Source organism: Schistocerca nitens, chromosome 4, assembly GCF_023898315.1.
Source record: "Schistocerca nitens isolate TAMUIC-IGC-003100 chromosome 4, iqSchNite1.1, whole genome shotgun sequence".
NCBI classification, from domain to species: Eukaryota; Metazoa; Arthropoda; class Insecta; order Orthoptera; family Acrididae; genus Schistocerca; species Schistocerca nitens.
Window position 1 is genome coordinate 221,924,825 of NC_064617.1, and position 15,584 is coordinate 221,940,408.

The following is a 15,584-nucleotide window of genomic DNA, read 5'->3' on the forward strand; positions in this document are numbered from 1 at the left end:
GAAGCTAGAAAATATGAAAAGAAAAGTGCAGTGGTTCCGTCTCGATATAGTGAGGGCCAGTGAAATCTAATGGAAAGAAGTTAAGGATTTCTGGTTATACGAATAAAGGGTTAATATCAGGAACAGCGGAAAATCGTATAACAGGAGTAGTGTTCCTTATGAATGGAAAGGTAGGACAAAAATCAAGCTACTGTGAACAGTTCAAAAACGATGCGGACAACAATAGTCAAAGTACGAGCACATTTGCCGAAGTCACTAGTAGAAGATGAAGAGATGGAGAAAGTATATGAGGATGTTAAACAAGTAATTCAGTACGTAAAGGGTGATAATAATCTAACAATCATAAGGGATTAGAATGCGGCTGTAATACGATGTTTGCTCAGAAAGTAATGCACCGCATTTTTTTTCCTCAGCCGAAAACAATATTACGAATGCGAAATGTTACGCATGTTTTACTTGAAGCCTTCTGAATGAGTCCGTCAAGTTTCCGTCACTTCCGACAGATGGCGTAGCTGCAGGACTTTCAAAATGGCGTTGCAGATGATGTACGTTACAAGCAACGTGCCGTTATTGGATTTCTCACTGCAGAGAAAGAAACTGCGGGGAATATTCACAAACGTTTGTGCAAAGTCTGTGGGGCATCTGCTGTCGACAGAAGTACAGTTAGTCGGTGGGCACGGCGGATGAGGTCATCAGAAGGCGGTTCGGCGGAGCTCCACGTTTTGCAGCGGTCGTGGAGACCATCCACGGCTGTCACACCTGACGCATTGTAGCGAGCTGATGTTATTCGCGAGGACAGACGCATTACGACTTGGCAGTTGGCGCCGAATCTGTCATTCAGCAAAGGAAGTTCACACAGTGAAGCACTGGCTCCACCACCAGGACAAGGATTGGTACCGACAGGCCATGCACGCCCTTGTTTCGTACAGGAGGGACGCCATAGAATGAAAAATTGGATGTGTAGATGAAACACCATTCTTTCGTGTATGTAATTCTCATTATGTTCAACAAAGAATTGTTGAAGAAAAAAAATGCGGGCATTACTTTCTGGGCATCCCTCGTAGAAGAAATATATGGCATATGGGCTTGGTATTATAAATGAGAGAGAAGAAAGGTTAAATTCTGCTATAAATTTCAGCTTGTATTAGTGAACACACTGTTCAAAAACAGTAAGAGCAGGAGGTATACTTGGAATGTGGTGTCACCGCCAGACACCACACCTGCTAGGTGGTAGCCTTTAAATCGGCCGCGGTCCGTTAGTATACGTCGGACCCGCGTGTCGCCACTATCAGTGATTGCAGACCGAGCGCCGCCACACGGCAGGTCTAGAGAGACTTCCTAGCACTCGCCCCAGTTGTACAGCCGACTTTGCTAGCGATGGTTCACTGACAAAATACGCTCTCATTTGCCGAGACGATAGTTAGCATAGCCTCAGCTACGTCATTTGCTACGACCTAGCAAGGCGCCATTATCAGTTGCTATTGATATTGTAAAGAATGTACAGACAAGAGCTACGTTCAACATTAATGGATTAAAGTTAAGTATTCCACCAGCTACATCCTTTTTTTCTAGTCTAACTTCCTTGTCCTGTTCCAGACCTCACGCCAGCCTGCGTGAGCTAAAACGCGTGCCTTTCGGCTCCCTCTTACATTAGTTGGTTGGCCCTCTTGCCAATCCACAACATGGAAAAGTCTCGGGTAAACGGGAAGACACCAGCTGGACTACGTCATAATCAGACAGAGATTTCAGGACATTAGATTGTAAGCAAATATAGACTCAGATCACAAGATAGTAATATCGGAGAGTAGACGTAAAATTAAGAGAATCGCCTAGAAGAATCCATGTAGTAAAAAATGGGGTATTGAACTAATGAGGAATGAGATGCATTTACTTTAAGAGTGTAGATACATCGGTAATGAATACCACAGAGGGCAGTTCAGTTGAAGAGGAACAGCAATGACAGATGTTGAACAGGCAGATATAGGTACGAGGAAGGCAACTGCAAATAAAGCTTGGGTAACCGAAGAATACTTCAACTGATCGACGAAAGATAGAAAAGAAAAATCTTCAGGGAAAGGGAGGAATAAGCAATGTCAATCACTTAGAAATGAAATAAATAGGAAGTGCAGAGAAATAAAGACAAAATGGACGCAGGAAAAATGTATAGAAATCGAAAGAGAGATCGTTGGAAAGACTGATTCAGCATATAGAAAATCAAAACCAATCTTCGCTTAAATTTAAAACAAAGGCCTCAACATTGCTGTGGGAATTCCACAGGTAAAGGCAGAGGAGAGAGCGGATAGATGCAAAAAGTACACTGAAGACATTTACAAGGGAACGATTGTCTGATGTGATAGAAGAATAAATGTGACTCGTTATGCAATAAACGGGCTTCAGTATTAATCAGAGCTGCTGCCAAATAAAACAGAAATGACAGTTAACATTCATTCGGAATTTCTGGTATCATAGGGGGAAGTGGTAACCGACAATTCGAGTTGGTATGTAGGCTATATGAGACGGTAAACACACCATGAGACTACCGCGAAAATATCATCCACACAATACCGAAAGTAGCAAGGTCATGTAAGCGCGAGAACTATCACACAACCAATTTAACATTTCCTGCATACAAGTTGCTGACAATAATAACATAAGAATAATGGAAAAGAAAACTGAGGAACTATAAATAACGAGCAGTATGGTTTTAGGAAAGGTAAAAGGACCTGAGAGGCAGTTCTGATATTGAGTTTGATAATGGACGTTAGACTAAAGAAAAATACTCGAAATACACGTATGTAGGAATGTAAACGTAGTAAAAGCATTCGACAATGTGAAGGGGTGCAAGAGGTTTACACTTCTGAGGAAAATAGAGATAAGCTTTGCGGGACGACTGGTGATGTGCAATATGCATAAGAACCAAGAGGGAAAAATAAGATTTGAATATCAAGAGGTGCTTGGCTTAGAAGGGTTGTAAGGCAAGGTCGCAGTCTTTCACCCCTTCTGTTCAGTCTGTACATTGAAGTAGCAATGACAGGAATATCAGAAAGGTTCAAGGGTTGGATTATAACTCAAGGCGAAAGGATGTCAGTGTAAGATTTGCTAATGACATTGCTGTCCTCAGTGAAAATGAAGAAAATTACATGATCCATTGAATGGAGTGACAGTCGAACGAGTTCAGAGTGTAAAAAAAAAAGGCAAAATTAATAAGGCGTAGCAGAAATAAGATCAGCGATAAACTTAAACATCAAAACTGGTGACCGAGAAGTAGACGAAGTGAAGAAATTCTACTACCTTGGAAGAAAAATAACACATGACACACGAAACAAGAAGGATATATAAAGTATACTATCACAGGAAAAGAGGATATTCCTGGCTAAAAGAAGTCTACTAGCATCAAACACAGACGTTAATGTGAGGAAGGCATTTCTGAGGATGTACATTTGAAACAAAGCGTTGTACGGCGCTGCATCATGGATTGTGGGAAAAAAAAGAGAACAGAGCATTTGAGATGTGCTGTTATACAAGGGTGTCGAAAACTAATCGGAGAAGAAAGGGAAAATGGGAACATGGTTGTTGTGTGAGGATGCGAGCTGGGTTGATGACACTTTACTTTCAGCTCCAGGCTGTGTTGGCTTCAGTTACTAAGCTTGAAGCTGAATGGGATAGGAATAATTGTTGTGGGCCGGTAGTGAGGATCCAACGGACGTCCAGCATGACCCAAGAATCAGCTGACAGGTCCGCTCCGGTTGCCAGTCCAATTACTGCTCGCATTGTAGTTGACCCGTCACTCGTGGTCGATTGTGAGGTTGCCTCGGGGCGTGGCAGGCTGCAAAAGACTTCCCAGGAAACCGAATGTAAGGCCTCCCCAGTTAGTCTGACAAACAGTTTTCAGGTGCTATCTGCAGCTGATGATGTCCCTCCGCCAGATACAGTCGCTGTTTCAGAGAAAACCTCTCAGCCTGTCAGAGAATGTGGAATTATTGGTAGCTGGGAGCTCTAACGTTAGGCGTTAGGCACCTTATGTGGCCCTTAGGGAATGGCTGCCAAAGGGGGAGGGAGGGGGAAACCCGGAGTGCACTCTGTGTGCGTACTGGGTGGAGTCATTGCAGTCTTGGACTGAGTCCTTCTGGATGCTGTAGACCACAGGCTGCAGCCAACTGCAGGTGGTGGCTGACGTCGGTACCAATGATGTGTATCGCTTTGGATCGGAAGAGATTCTCTCTGGTTTCGAGCGGCTATCTGAAGTGGTAAAAGCTGCCAGTTTTATCTGCAAGATGAAAGCAGAGCTCATCATTTGCACCATAGTCGACAGGACAGATTGCGAACTTCTGGTGCACAAGCGAGTGGACAGTCTGAATCAGAGGCTCAGACGGTTCTGCGACCTTGTAGGCTGCAAACTCCTCGATCTGCGCCATAGTGCGGTGGGGTTTCGGGTTCCTCTAAATAGGTCAGGGGTCCATTACACGCAGGAGGAGGCTATATGGATAGCGCGGGCTCTGTGGCGTGGATTGCAACGTTTTTTTTATTTTAGTGGGTCTCGGGGAAACACAAAAGGGGCTTCAGTCTCAAAGAGTGCAGGTCAAACGCAGGAAGAATGTAGATCTAGGAACCATCGGTATAACAGTTGTTGTAGCAGTGTTGGGAAAGTATGAGAAGTCAAAGCGCTAATAGAAAGCACTGGTGCTAAAATAAACGTAAATTTCGTGTGGCCAGGGCCTTCCGTCGGGAAGACCGTTCGCCGGGTGCAAGTCTTTCGATTTGACGCCACTTCGGCGACTTGCTCGTCGATGGGGATGAAATAATGATGATTAGGACAACACAACATCCAGTCCCTGAGCGGAGAAAATCTCCGACCCAGCCGGGAATCGAACCCGGGCTCTTAGAATTGACATTCTGTCTCACTGAGCACTCAGCTACCAGGAGCGGACAGCACTGGTGCTGAAATCGTTTTAGGTACTGAAAGGCCATAGATAAATTCAGCCGAAATTTTTGCGAAGAAGGATACGCTAAATACAGTTGGTGACGGCATGTTTGTTGCTGTTAGCTTATCTCGAAGCGAAATTGAAGTATTGAAGTAGATAGTTCCTGTCATTTTTGGCAACCGGAATAAAATAATAATTGGATCCTTTTACGGCTCACCCAACTCAGATGATACAACTGCTGAGAGGTTCAAAGAAAACTTCAATCTAGTGTCAAACACGTACTCATAGAATTATAGTTGATGGTGACTTCAATTTATCCTTGACGTGTTGGCGAAAATGCATGTTGAAATCCGAAAGAGCACATAAAACATCATCCGAAATTGTGCTAAACGCATTCTCTGAAAATTATTTCGAGCAGTTAGTTCATGAGTCCACTCGAATAGTAAACGGTTATGAAAACACACTCGAGCTCTTAGCAACAAATAATCCTGAGCTAATAACGAGCATCTAAAGGGATACAAGGTAGCGAGACTGAATACCGTAATTGCCAAATCCACCAAAAATAAACGAAAAATATATCTATTCAAACAAGTAGATAAAAATTCGCTTGAGGCCGTCCTGAGAGACAATCTCCACTCCTTCCAAATAAACAATGTGTGTGTAGACCAGATGTGGCCTGAACTCAAATAAATAGTATCGACAACAGTTGAGAGATATTTACCTAACTAGTATCGTCTGTGGTCGAAATTCGACCAATTGCCTTTTTTAAGCGATAGCAATCTAAATACTGACGATGATAGTGCTGATAAAGTAGAGCTATTAAGTACAGCCTACCGTAACTCCTTCACCAAAGAGGACAAATTCAGTATTCTAGAACTAGAAGAAAAAATCAGCGGCTAAATTAATAACTTATATATATATATATTGTGTTCGAACATTATGAATTACCTCGAAGAGAACGGTCTATTGATACACAGTCAATACGGATTTAGAAAATATCGTTCTTGTGAAACACGACTAGCTCTTTATTCACACGAAGTGCTAAGTGCTATTGACGAGAGATTTCAAATTAATTCCGTATTTGTAGATTTCCAGGAGGCTTTTGACAGCGTACCTCACAAGCGGTTTGCAATCAAACTGCGTGCTTATGGAATATCATCACTGTTACGCGACTGGATTCGTGGCGTTCCCCAAGGTAGCGTTATAGACTCTCCGCTGATCCTTATCGACGTATGTAAACGATTTAGGAGGCGATAAGAGGAGCCGTCTTAGATCGTTTGCAGATGATGCCGTCGTTTATCGTCTAGCAGAGTCATCAAACCAAAGTGCAAAACGATTTAGAAAAGATATCTGAATGGCGCAAAATTGGAAATTGACTGTAAATCATGAAAAGTGTGAAGTCTTCCATACGAGCACTAAAAAGAATCTGCTGAATTTCCGTTACACGGATAAATCACACAAGTCTAAAGACTATAATGTCAACGAAATACTTAGGGATTACAATTACGAATAACTTAAATTGGGACGATCACATAGATGTGTACTAGGCAAACGAAAGACTGCGATGCAACAGTTTTACTAAAGAGACTGCCTACACTACGCTTGTCCGGCCTTTCCTCGAGTGTTGATGTGCGATGTGGAGTCTGTATCAGACAGGATGGATGTAAGACATCGAAAGAGATCAAAGAAGAGAAGCTCGTTTTGTATTATCGCGAAACAGGGGAGAGAGTGCCACGGATATGATAAGCGAATTGGGATGGCAATCATTAAAACGCATTTTATGTTGCAGCGGGATCTTCTCATGAAATTTCGATCGCCAACTTTCTCCCCAGAGTGTGAAAATATTCTGTGGGCGTCGACGTACATAGGGAGAAACGATCATCACAATAAAACAAGGGAAATCAAGTACTCGCACGGAAAGCTATAGGTGTTTGTTTTCTCCGCGCGAGATTCGAGAGTGAACAATAGAGAATTATTGTGAATGTGTTTCGATGAACTCTCTTCCAGGCACTTGAGTGTGATTTTTAGAGCAACCATGTACATGTAAATTACCCGATGGGCAGCCGGATCTCCATGTTCAAGGGGCACAATAGTTCAGCAAGCGACACTATGTTTATATCGGCAGTTGCGCAACTGATAATGTCGACATGGCCTACTGCCAAAGTATTGATCACGGAGTTGCAGCCGTACCCCCAAGAACTACTTTCTCGGCATAAGTTTCTTTGCTTTGAACAGTTTGTTGCCAGCGGAAGTTCACGTAAACTTGGCGAAAGTTTGTAAGGAGTCTGTCATATCATATTCAGCACTTGATAAACGGGTGACTAAATTCAAATGTAGGTTCACTTCTCTTGAATTTAAGCCAATCGAAAAACGCCCACAAACTGCAAACACAGTTGAAAATATCAAGAAATCGCACAATATAATATTTTGTTAAGTCTACAAAATACGTATCTGCGGATGCGATATATTCTTCTTTGGACTCAAAGAGTTTTCCAGGGACAAAGTTCTTTAGATCTAGTAATAGTTGCAACTCAGAGATTAAGAAACCTGTTGAACAGATAGACGCTCGAACAGTTCTTACATAAAGTCCCTCTGTTTTGCTATTGCCAAAGCACTTTTCTGGACGAGTGCATGGTCCTAATTAAAGATGATTTTTCTTTTCTCTTGCAATCCAGGATTCTTCTTAACCATTTCTTCCAAGTAGTTTTCGCTGGTGATAATTTGTAAGGGAATGGGTAAGAAGGATCTCTGAAAACACTCCTCACAGCCGTTTCGATAGCCGACATGAGCTTCGCGTTTTTCGTGTAGCTGCCAGTCATATTCGACCCACTGCTTTATTTCCTATTTGGCTTCTTGCATGGAACAGACTACCCATGTCTCATCGACAGTAGCAAACCGAAGCACCAAAGAAGTTGGATTCCTTTTAAATCATCCACGGAGTCCGGAGTTTTTACACAACTGGTCAGCTTTCATCAAATGTGGCACCCATCCACGATATTTGTTTATTTTTTTTTTCTTCACATGACACCTTATTATCTAGAAAGCAAACATAGGCCATTCAGTCGGATTTTTTTTAATAGTAACAAACATATGTATTACTTATCTGTTTCTGGTACTTATAAATTCCGCTCCTGGATCCGCCCTCATATTGCCCCGGTCGGCAGCCATTGTCTACTGGATTCGTCGGGCTTAGGACAGCACGTCAGCTGTGTTTCCACATTACAAGTGATTCCACATTTCACTGTAACGTCTTTGAATTCATGCTTCCGTGATCACTTGTACCAACGCAACGTAGATTCTTCTATCCTTCTACAGAGTATCTCGTCTACCCAGGATGGCAGCCTATTGCCATGCGGTTGAGGGCCTTGTGAAGTTTTCCTTGTCCTTCCTGGACACAGCGGCTGCAGTAACGTCCAAGATGCACTAGGTTGACTCGTTCCTCAGTGCTGCTCGGGGATTCAGCGTCCTTAATGCCTGAGACCATTACCCGCTGCGTTTCATAGAGTACACAGTCCCACAATGTATGCTCTGGGGTGCCCACATTAATCTGCCTTTTAATTTTATACACATGCGTAACATACGGGCTATGACAAGTAGTGTATCAGTCCACACGACCGCTGAGGAAATCTCGTTTTTATTCTCTCCCTGATGTTAGGCATGAATTGTATGTCCTTCTTCCGGTGCTTGAAGAGTCCCATTCATTTTCCCACAGTTGCAATATGCCATCTTACTTTAACTATTTGTTCTGGCGTCAGTTTCAAATAACCTTCGTACTTCCATTTGAACCATAAAGTACTCCCCTCTTCCTAATTTCCAAATCCAATGGCCATGTTCCTTGAATTACTAACAATGCATCATTCGACGTAGTGGACTACAAAGATTGTCGAAACATTTATTTTATAGTTGTTTTAGTTTCAAACTGACGCGGGCTACTGGCCAAAAGGATTTTAATTAAATTGACACTGGGCTTGGAATATTTCACACTTATATCTTTTTCGACATTTTCATCTTTGATTCTAGCTTTGGGATACGCATCGCGTAGATATATTTCAAGACAACTACTGCACGTTTGAATGTGGCTGTCCATTTCTTATCGCTTATAAGTGACGAATCAGTCTCCTTATATATCAGCATGATTCCTTTGACAAGCCCTGTAGGTCAAATTAATGGGTATATAAAGTTGGTATGTGACACATCACTGCGTACCGGCAATACTTACCGTCACAATAGAAACCTTATGTTATTGCAATCAGCGCAAGAAACCTCTGCGTACACTAAATCAAAATTAGCAATTTTACGAGTAAATCTCTTTGATCCTCTTAGGGCTAGAACTTATTTATATCGAAGTGACGTAAATATTATGAATGTGATTATTCCACAATTCAAGCTCTTACTTAACCTGAATTACTGCATAAAATAAAAGAAAACAAAATAAAAGAAACAAAATTTCATTTATGTCAACGCCATCTCTGTGCAAGACTAAGATATTTTTACTCTCGTACTGCTTTCAGGTTACGGGGGTACACTTTATCTAAACTGGCAGTTTTATTTTTATTCGTTCGGCATAGAAATAAGACAAGCTCATTTACATAAAAAATAATTCGGATGGGGTTTCAGTTGAACGACGGTATATATAAAACGTCCTTTCACGTATCGCGCTCGTTTAATTAATTTAGTCTTGGAAAATTTCACAAATCTGGCAACAAAACTACTGAATTTTGCATCAAGTGATAGCAACGTGGGCACATACGAGGAGCATTCATAAGGTTTCGACTATCACCTCAAAAAGTCAGCCCGCAACCATGAAATGTGGTGAGCTGCTAGCCCTTCTCCACGTATTCGCGTTCAATGTGACACACTTCTCCTACAGACGGCTGATTTGGAGAAGTCCTTGATTGTAGAATTCGTTTTGGCTCTTCACGAAATGTTCCAACTCGAAAATCATCTCTTCATCATTCTGGAACAGCTTCACACGTAATGTCTTTGACGTCCGAGGAAATTAAAACATCTGACTGGATACCATGTCAGGAGAATACGGGGAAAGAGGCAAAATCTGACAGATGAACGAAACAGCATGTGTGGCTGTATGTTGTGCAGAATGAGGTGGGCGTTGTGGAGGAAAAACACCCATTTGGGCAGTTTCCGTGACTCGTCCTTTTGGCAGCCTTCATAACCTTGGTTCAGGGACTTGGGTAGCACGCTCCTGTGACACTTTGTCTATTAGGACCACACTTTGGTAGTACCAAAAACCACGCAGCATCATATTGCCTGACGATGGTTGGGCCTTCGGTGTTTCCGTGGTGACGAATCCTCACGTTTCCACTGCTTGCTTCTTTTCTTTGCCTCAGAGTCATACTGATACACGATACACTCGTCCATGGCGATTAGGGGACTGAAAAAGTCACCTCGATTGACCTGACACAGTTCCAACATTTTCACTGCTGTCTTGGTTCAGCGAGCTTCTTGAATGATGTGAACAGTCATGAAACCAAGTGGTTTGCCACCCATCTACATCTACATCTTCATGGTTACTCTGCAATTCACACTAAAGTGCCTGGCAGAGGGTTCATCGAACCATTTTTATAATACTTCTCTACCATTCCACTATCGAATGGCACGTGGGAAAAAGGAACACCTAAATCTTTCCGTTCGAGCTTTGCTTTCTCTTATTTTATTATGATGATCATTTTTCCCTACGTATGTGGGTGTCAACAAAATATTTACGCATTCGGAAGGGAAAGTTGGTGATTGAAATTTCGTACATAGATCTCGCCGCAAAGAAAACCGTCTTTGCTTCAGTGACTGTCACCCCAACTCGCGTATCATATCAGTGGCACTATCACCCCTATTGCGCGATAACACGAAATGAGCTGCCCTTCCTTGCACTTTTTCGATGTCCTCCGTCAATCCTACCTGGTAAGGATCCCATACCGCGCAGCAATATTCCAGCAGAGGACGGACAAGTGTAATGCAGGCTGTCTCGTTAGTGGGTTTGTTGTATCTTCTAAGTGTTCTGCCAAAAAGGCGCAGTCTTTGTTTCGCCTTCCCCACAATATTATCTATGTGGTCTTTCCAATTTAAGTTGCTCGTAATTGTAATTCCTAGGTATTTAGACGAATTGACAGCCCTTAGATTTGTGCGATTTATCGTATACCCAAAATTTATCGGATTTCTTTTAGTACCCATGTGGATGACCTCGCACTTTTCTTTGTTTAGTGCTATTTGCCATTTTTCACACCATACAGAAATTCTCTCTAGATAATTTTGTAATTGGAGTTGATCGTCTGATGATTTTAATAGACGGTAAATTACAGCGTCATCTGCAAACAATCTAAGGGGGCTGCTCAGATTATCACCTAGATCATTTATATAAATCGGGAACAGCAGAGGACCTATGACACTACCTTGAGGAACGCCAGATATCACTTCTGTTCTACTCGATGATTTACCATATATCACTACGAACTGTGACCTCTCTGAGAGGAAATCAGGAATCCAGTTACACAACTGAGACGATGCTCCATATACACGCAATTTGATTAAAAGTCGCTTGTGAGGAACGGTATCAAAAGCCTTTTGGAAATCTAAGAATATGGAATCGATCTGAGATCCCTTGTCGACAGCACTCATAACTTCATGGGAATAATGCCATGTTCAAAGTTACATATAAGTTATTTGAAACTGGACCATCACTGATTACCACTTCTTCCACTATCGCCTTGATATTGATGCTCAAGTCTTTGAGCACCAAGACCTTTCTACAAAGGAATGCTCTGCTACTTCGATCTTCGTCGTTCAGAGTTGTCTGACCACATTGGAAGCATTTGAGTCACTTACCCATTGCAATGTTGTCGTGGCTTGGTGCTGCACATTTGCATCAAATGTAGAAAACTTATTCCCGCACGATAATGCATTTTGTCGATGGGCTGGGCCATTTTGCTGTGGCTCCTCTAGAGGTGTGCTACGGTAATGTGGCATGCGGATTTCAGTGTGCTCCCAGGACTCCACACAGGTACCTGCATACGTATGAAAAAGTAATTACGTAACTTAATGTTCTCTTAATAATAGTTAAAACTTTGTGACAACCCACCATGAGTGAGAGATTGTTTACACAGAGAGCTTCTATACTAAACCCGTGGACCGTCAGGGATAATACAACATCTGCTTATCGCTTAATCTTCACAGTCCATCGTATAACCAGAAGATTGTATAAGAATGTCTGTTTCGCCTTTTTTTCCTCGATAATATATTCGATTGGTGCACAGGTTCGCAGCGTTTTTCCATAAGTGTAATAAACACAAGAGATACACATAACAGACTTTAGTTATCAATAATACAGGGTGATTCAAAAAGAATACCACAACTTTAAAAATGTGTATTTAATGAAAGAAACATAATATAACCTTCTGTTATACATCATTACAAAGAGTATTTAAAAAGGTTTTTTTTCACTCAAAAACAAGTTCAGAGATGTTCAATATGGCCCCCTCCAGACACACGAGCAATATCAACCCGATACTCCAACTCGTTCCACACTCTCTGTAGCATATCAGGCGTAACAGTTTGGATAGCTGCTGTTATTTCTCGTTTCAAATCATCAATGGTGGCTGGGAGAGGTGGCCGAAACACCATATCCTTAACATACCCCATAAGAAAAAATCGCAGGGGGTAAGATCAGGGCTTCTTGGAGGCCAGTGATGAAGTGCTCTGTCACGGGCTGCCTGGCGGCCGATCCATCGCTTCGGGTAGTTGACGTTCAGGTAGTTACGGACAGATAAGTGCCAATGTGGTGGCGCTCCATCCTGCTGAAATATGAATTGTTGTGCTTCTTGTTCGAGCTGAGGGAACAGCCAATTCTCTAACATCTCCAGATACTGTAGTCCAGTTACAGTAGCACCTTCGAAGAAAAAGGGACCAAAAACTTTATTGGCTGATATGGCACAGAAAACGTTCACCTTAGGCGAGTCACGTTCATACTGAGTTGTTTCCCGCGGATTCTCAGTGCCCCATATACAGACATTGTGACGGTTGACTTTCCCGTTAGTGTGGAAAGTTGCTTCATCACTAAACACAATCTTTGAAACGAAAGATTCATCTGTTTCCATTTGAGCAAGGATAAAATCACAGAAATCGATTCTTTTAATCTTATCAGCTGCAGACAGTGCTTGAACCAATTTCAGACGATAAGGTTCCATAACTAACCTTTTTCGTAGGACTCTCCATACAGTTGATTGTGGAATTTGCAGCTCACTGCTAGCTCTGCGAGTCGATTTTCCTGGGCTGCGAACAAATGCTTGCTGGATGCGTGCTACATTTTCATCACTCGTTCTCGGCCGTCCAGAACTTTTCCCTTTGCACAAACACCCATTCTCTGCAAACTGTTTATACCAACGTTTAATACACCACCTATCAGGAGGTTTAACACCATGCTTCGTTCGAAATGCACGCTGAACAACTGTCGTCGATTCGCTTCTGCCGTACTCAATAACACAAAAAGCTTTCTGATGAGTGGTCGCCATCTTAGCATCAACTGACGCTGACGCCTAGTCAACAGCGCCTCAAGCGAACAAATGTACAACTAAATGAAACTTTATAGCTCCCTTAATTCGCCGACAGATAGTGCTTAGCTCTGCCTTTTGTCGTTGCAGAGTTTTAAATTCCTAAAGTTGTGGTATTCTTTTTGAATCACCCTGTATATTCTCCTTCACTATCTACAACAGTCTGCCAACGCTGGTGTAACTTTGAGATTCCGCGACTGTAGAAATCACCTGGTTTTGGATGGATTTTATGGGCGCCCAACGGTGAGGCCATCAGCGTCTCGGTTTTGAGGCGAAGGACTCGTCGAGCCATGTTCGGAGAGCATTTTCATCCGGAAAGGAAGTTCCTTGAAGATTGTTCGATAGAGATCGGAAAAGTTGAAAATCTGAGGGCGGAAGATCAGGTGCCTAACATGGGTGTGAAGTAGCTTCCCTCCTCAACGCCTGTAGTGTGTTTATTTTCAATCTAGCAGAAAGCGGGCGGGCATTATCGTGGAGTAGCATCACTTCACGCAGTATTCCTCGTCGTTGTTCTTACATAGCAACTGCGAGACGTCTCAGTTGTTGACAGAAAATGTCAGCGTGATGGTACCACGTCGGGGAAGCGATTCGTAGTACACCAAGCCAGTCGCTGTTCCGCCATATCTGTAACATTACCTTTTGTGGATGCGCGCAGGTCTTTGTATAGGGATTTGGTGCTTTGTGTGCGCTCAACCATTCCGTTCTTTTACTCACGTTACCATAAAGGCATCATTTCTCACCAGTAAGGATACAGGATAGAAAGACTGTGTGACGTGATGCTACTCCACGATAATGCCCGCCCGCATTCTGCTAGATTGAAAATAAACACAGCTCTGGAGTTGGGAAGCCACTTCGCACCCGCGTTAGTCACCTGATCTTCCGCCCACAGATTTTCAACTTTTCTGCTCTCTATCGAACAACCTTCAAATGGAATGAGAATTCTACTCTGCAGTGGAGTGTGCACTGATATGAAACTTCCTGGCGGATTAAAACTGTTTGCCGGACCGAGACTCGAACTCGGGACCTTTGCCTTTCGCGGGAAAGTGCTGTACCATTCTGGAAAGATCCCCCAGGCTGTGGCTAAGCCATGTCTCCGCAATATCCTTTCTTCCAGGATTGCTAGTTCTGCAAGTTTCGCAGGCGAGTTTCTGTAAAGTTTGGAAGGTAGGAGACGAGGTACTGGCAGAAGTAAAGCTGTGAAGACGGGGCGTGAGTCGTGCTTGGGTGGCTCAAATGGCAGAGGACTTGCCAGCGAAAGGCAAAGGGCCCGAGTTCGAGTCTCGGTCCGGCACACAGTTTTAATCTGCCAGGAAGTTTCAACCTTCAAATGGTCGGTGTTGTTCGCAAGCCAATTGAGGACGACCAAGCAGACATGCATATATGGTCACAAGCTGATTTTTGTGATTTTTGTCTTAGAGCATGCGCTACACACACACTCGATTTTTGAAACTCCCCATGTCACAGGATGATGGAACGATCTCTGTTCATCACATTTACCAGTTCTAGAGTACATTGACGTGGATCAATGTGGATTAATGCGTTTCAACGGTCTTCATCAAACCCCGAAGATCTTCCTCAACATGGTGGGTCACTAATGTCAAAACTATCCTCCTTAAAACGAGAAAACCATTTCCTCGCCGTGCTCTGTCCAGTGGAATTTTCCCCGTACACGCCGTAAATGTCTCTAACTGCCTCCGCTACTGTCGCTCCTCTTTTGAACTCAAACTGAAGAATATGTCGGAAATGCTCTGATTTCTCCACTTGGCACTCCATTTTCTAACGTTCACAGCTCCACCCACTATCTCCAAATTACAAAATGACAATATGTAAAGTGAAATAGCAACAGTGAACTATAAGTGAAGAATGGCAATCGATAAACAAACCCATAGCAAACGGAAAACCATCATGCAAAACAGGAACACTACGAACTTATGCTCCAACTTAATAACAAAATTGTTGCCGTAATGTGGTAGGTAGCAGGCTCTGCAATCAGCAATTATGTAATCTGAATGTCCCAACACAAATTATTCATCAGATGTAGCATCTATGTAAGAAGACGATAGCTGTGTGATACGTACAGCATATAGCAACAGATAAATTGGGC

At 42.7% G+C, this 15,584-nt stretch overlaps 1 protein-coding gene across 1 annotated transcript in view; it reads left to right on the plus strand.

Moving 5' to 3' along the window:
• Positions 1–15,584, plus strand: part of LOC126252221 (dynein beta chain, ciliary) — a 769,797-nt gene that overhangs the window by 30,400 nt on the left and 723,813 nt on the right. The window lies entirely within an intron of this gene.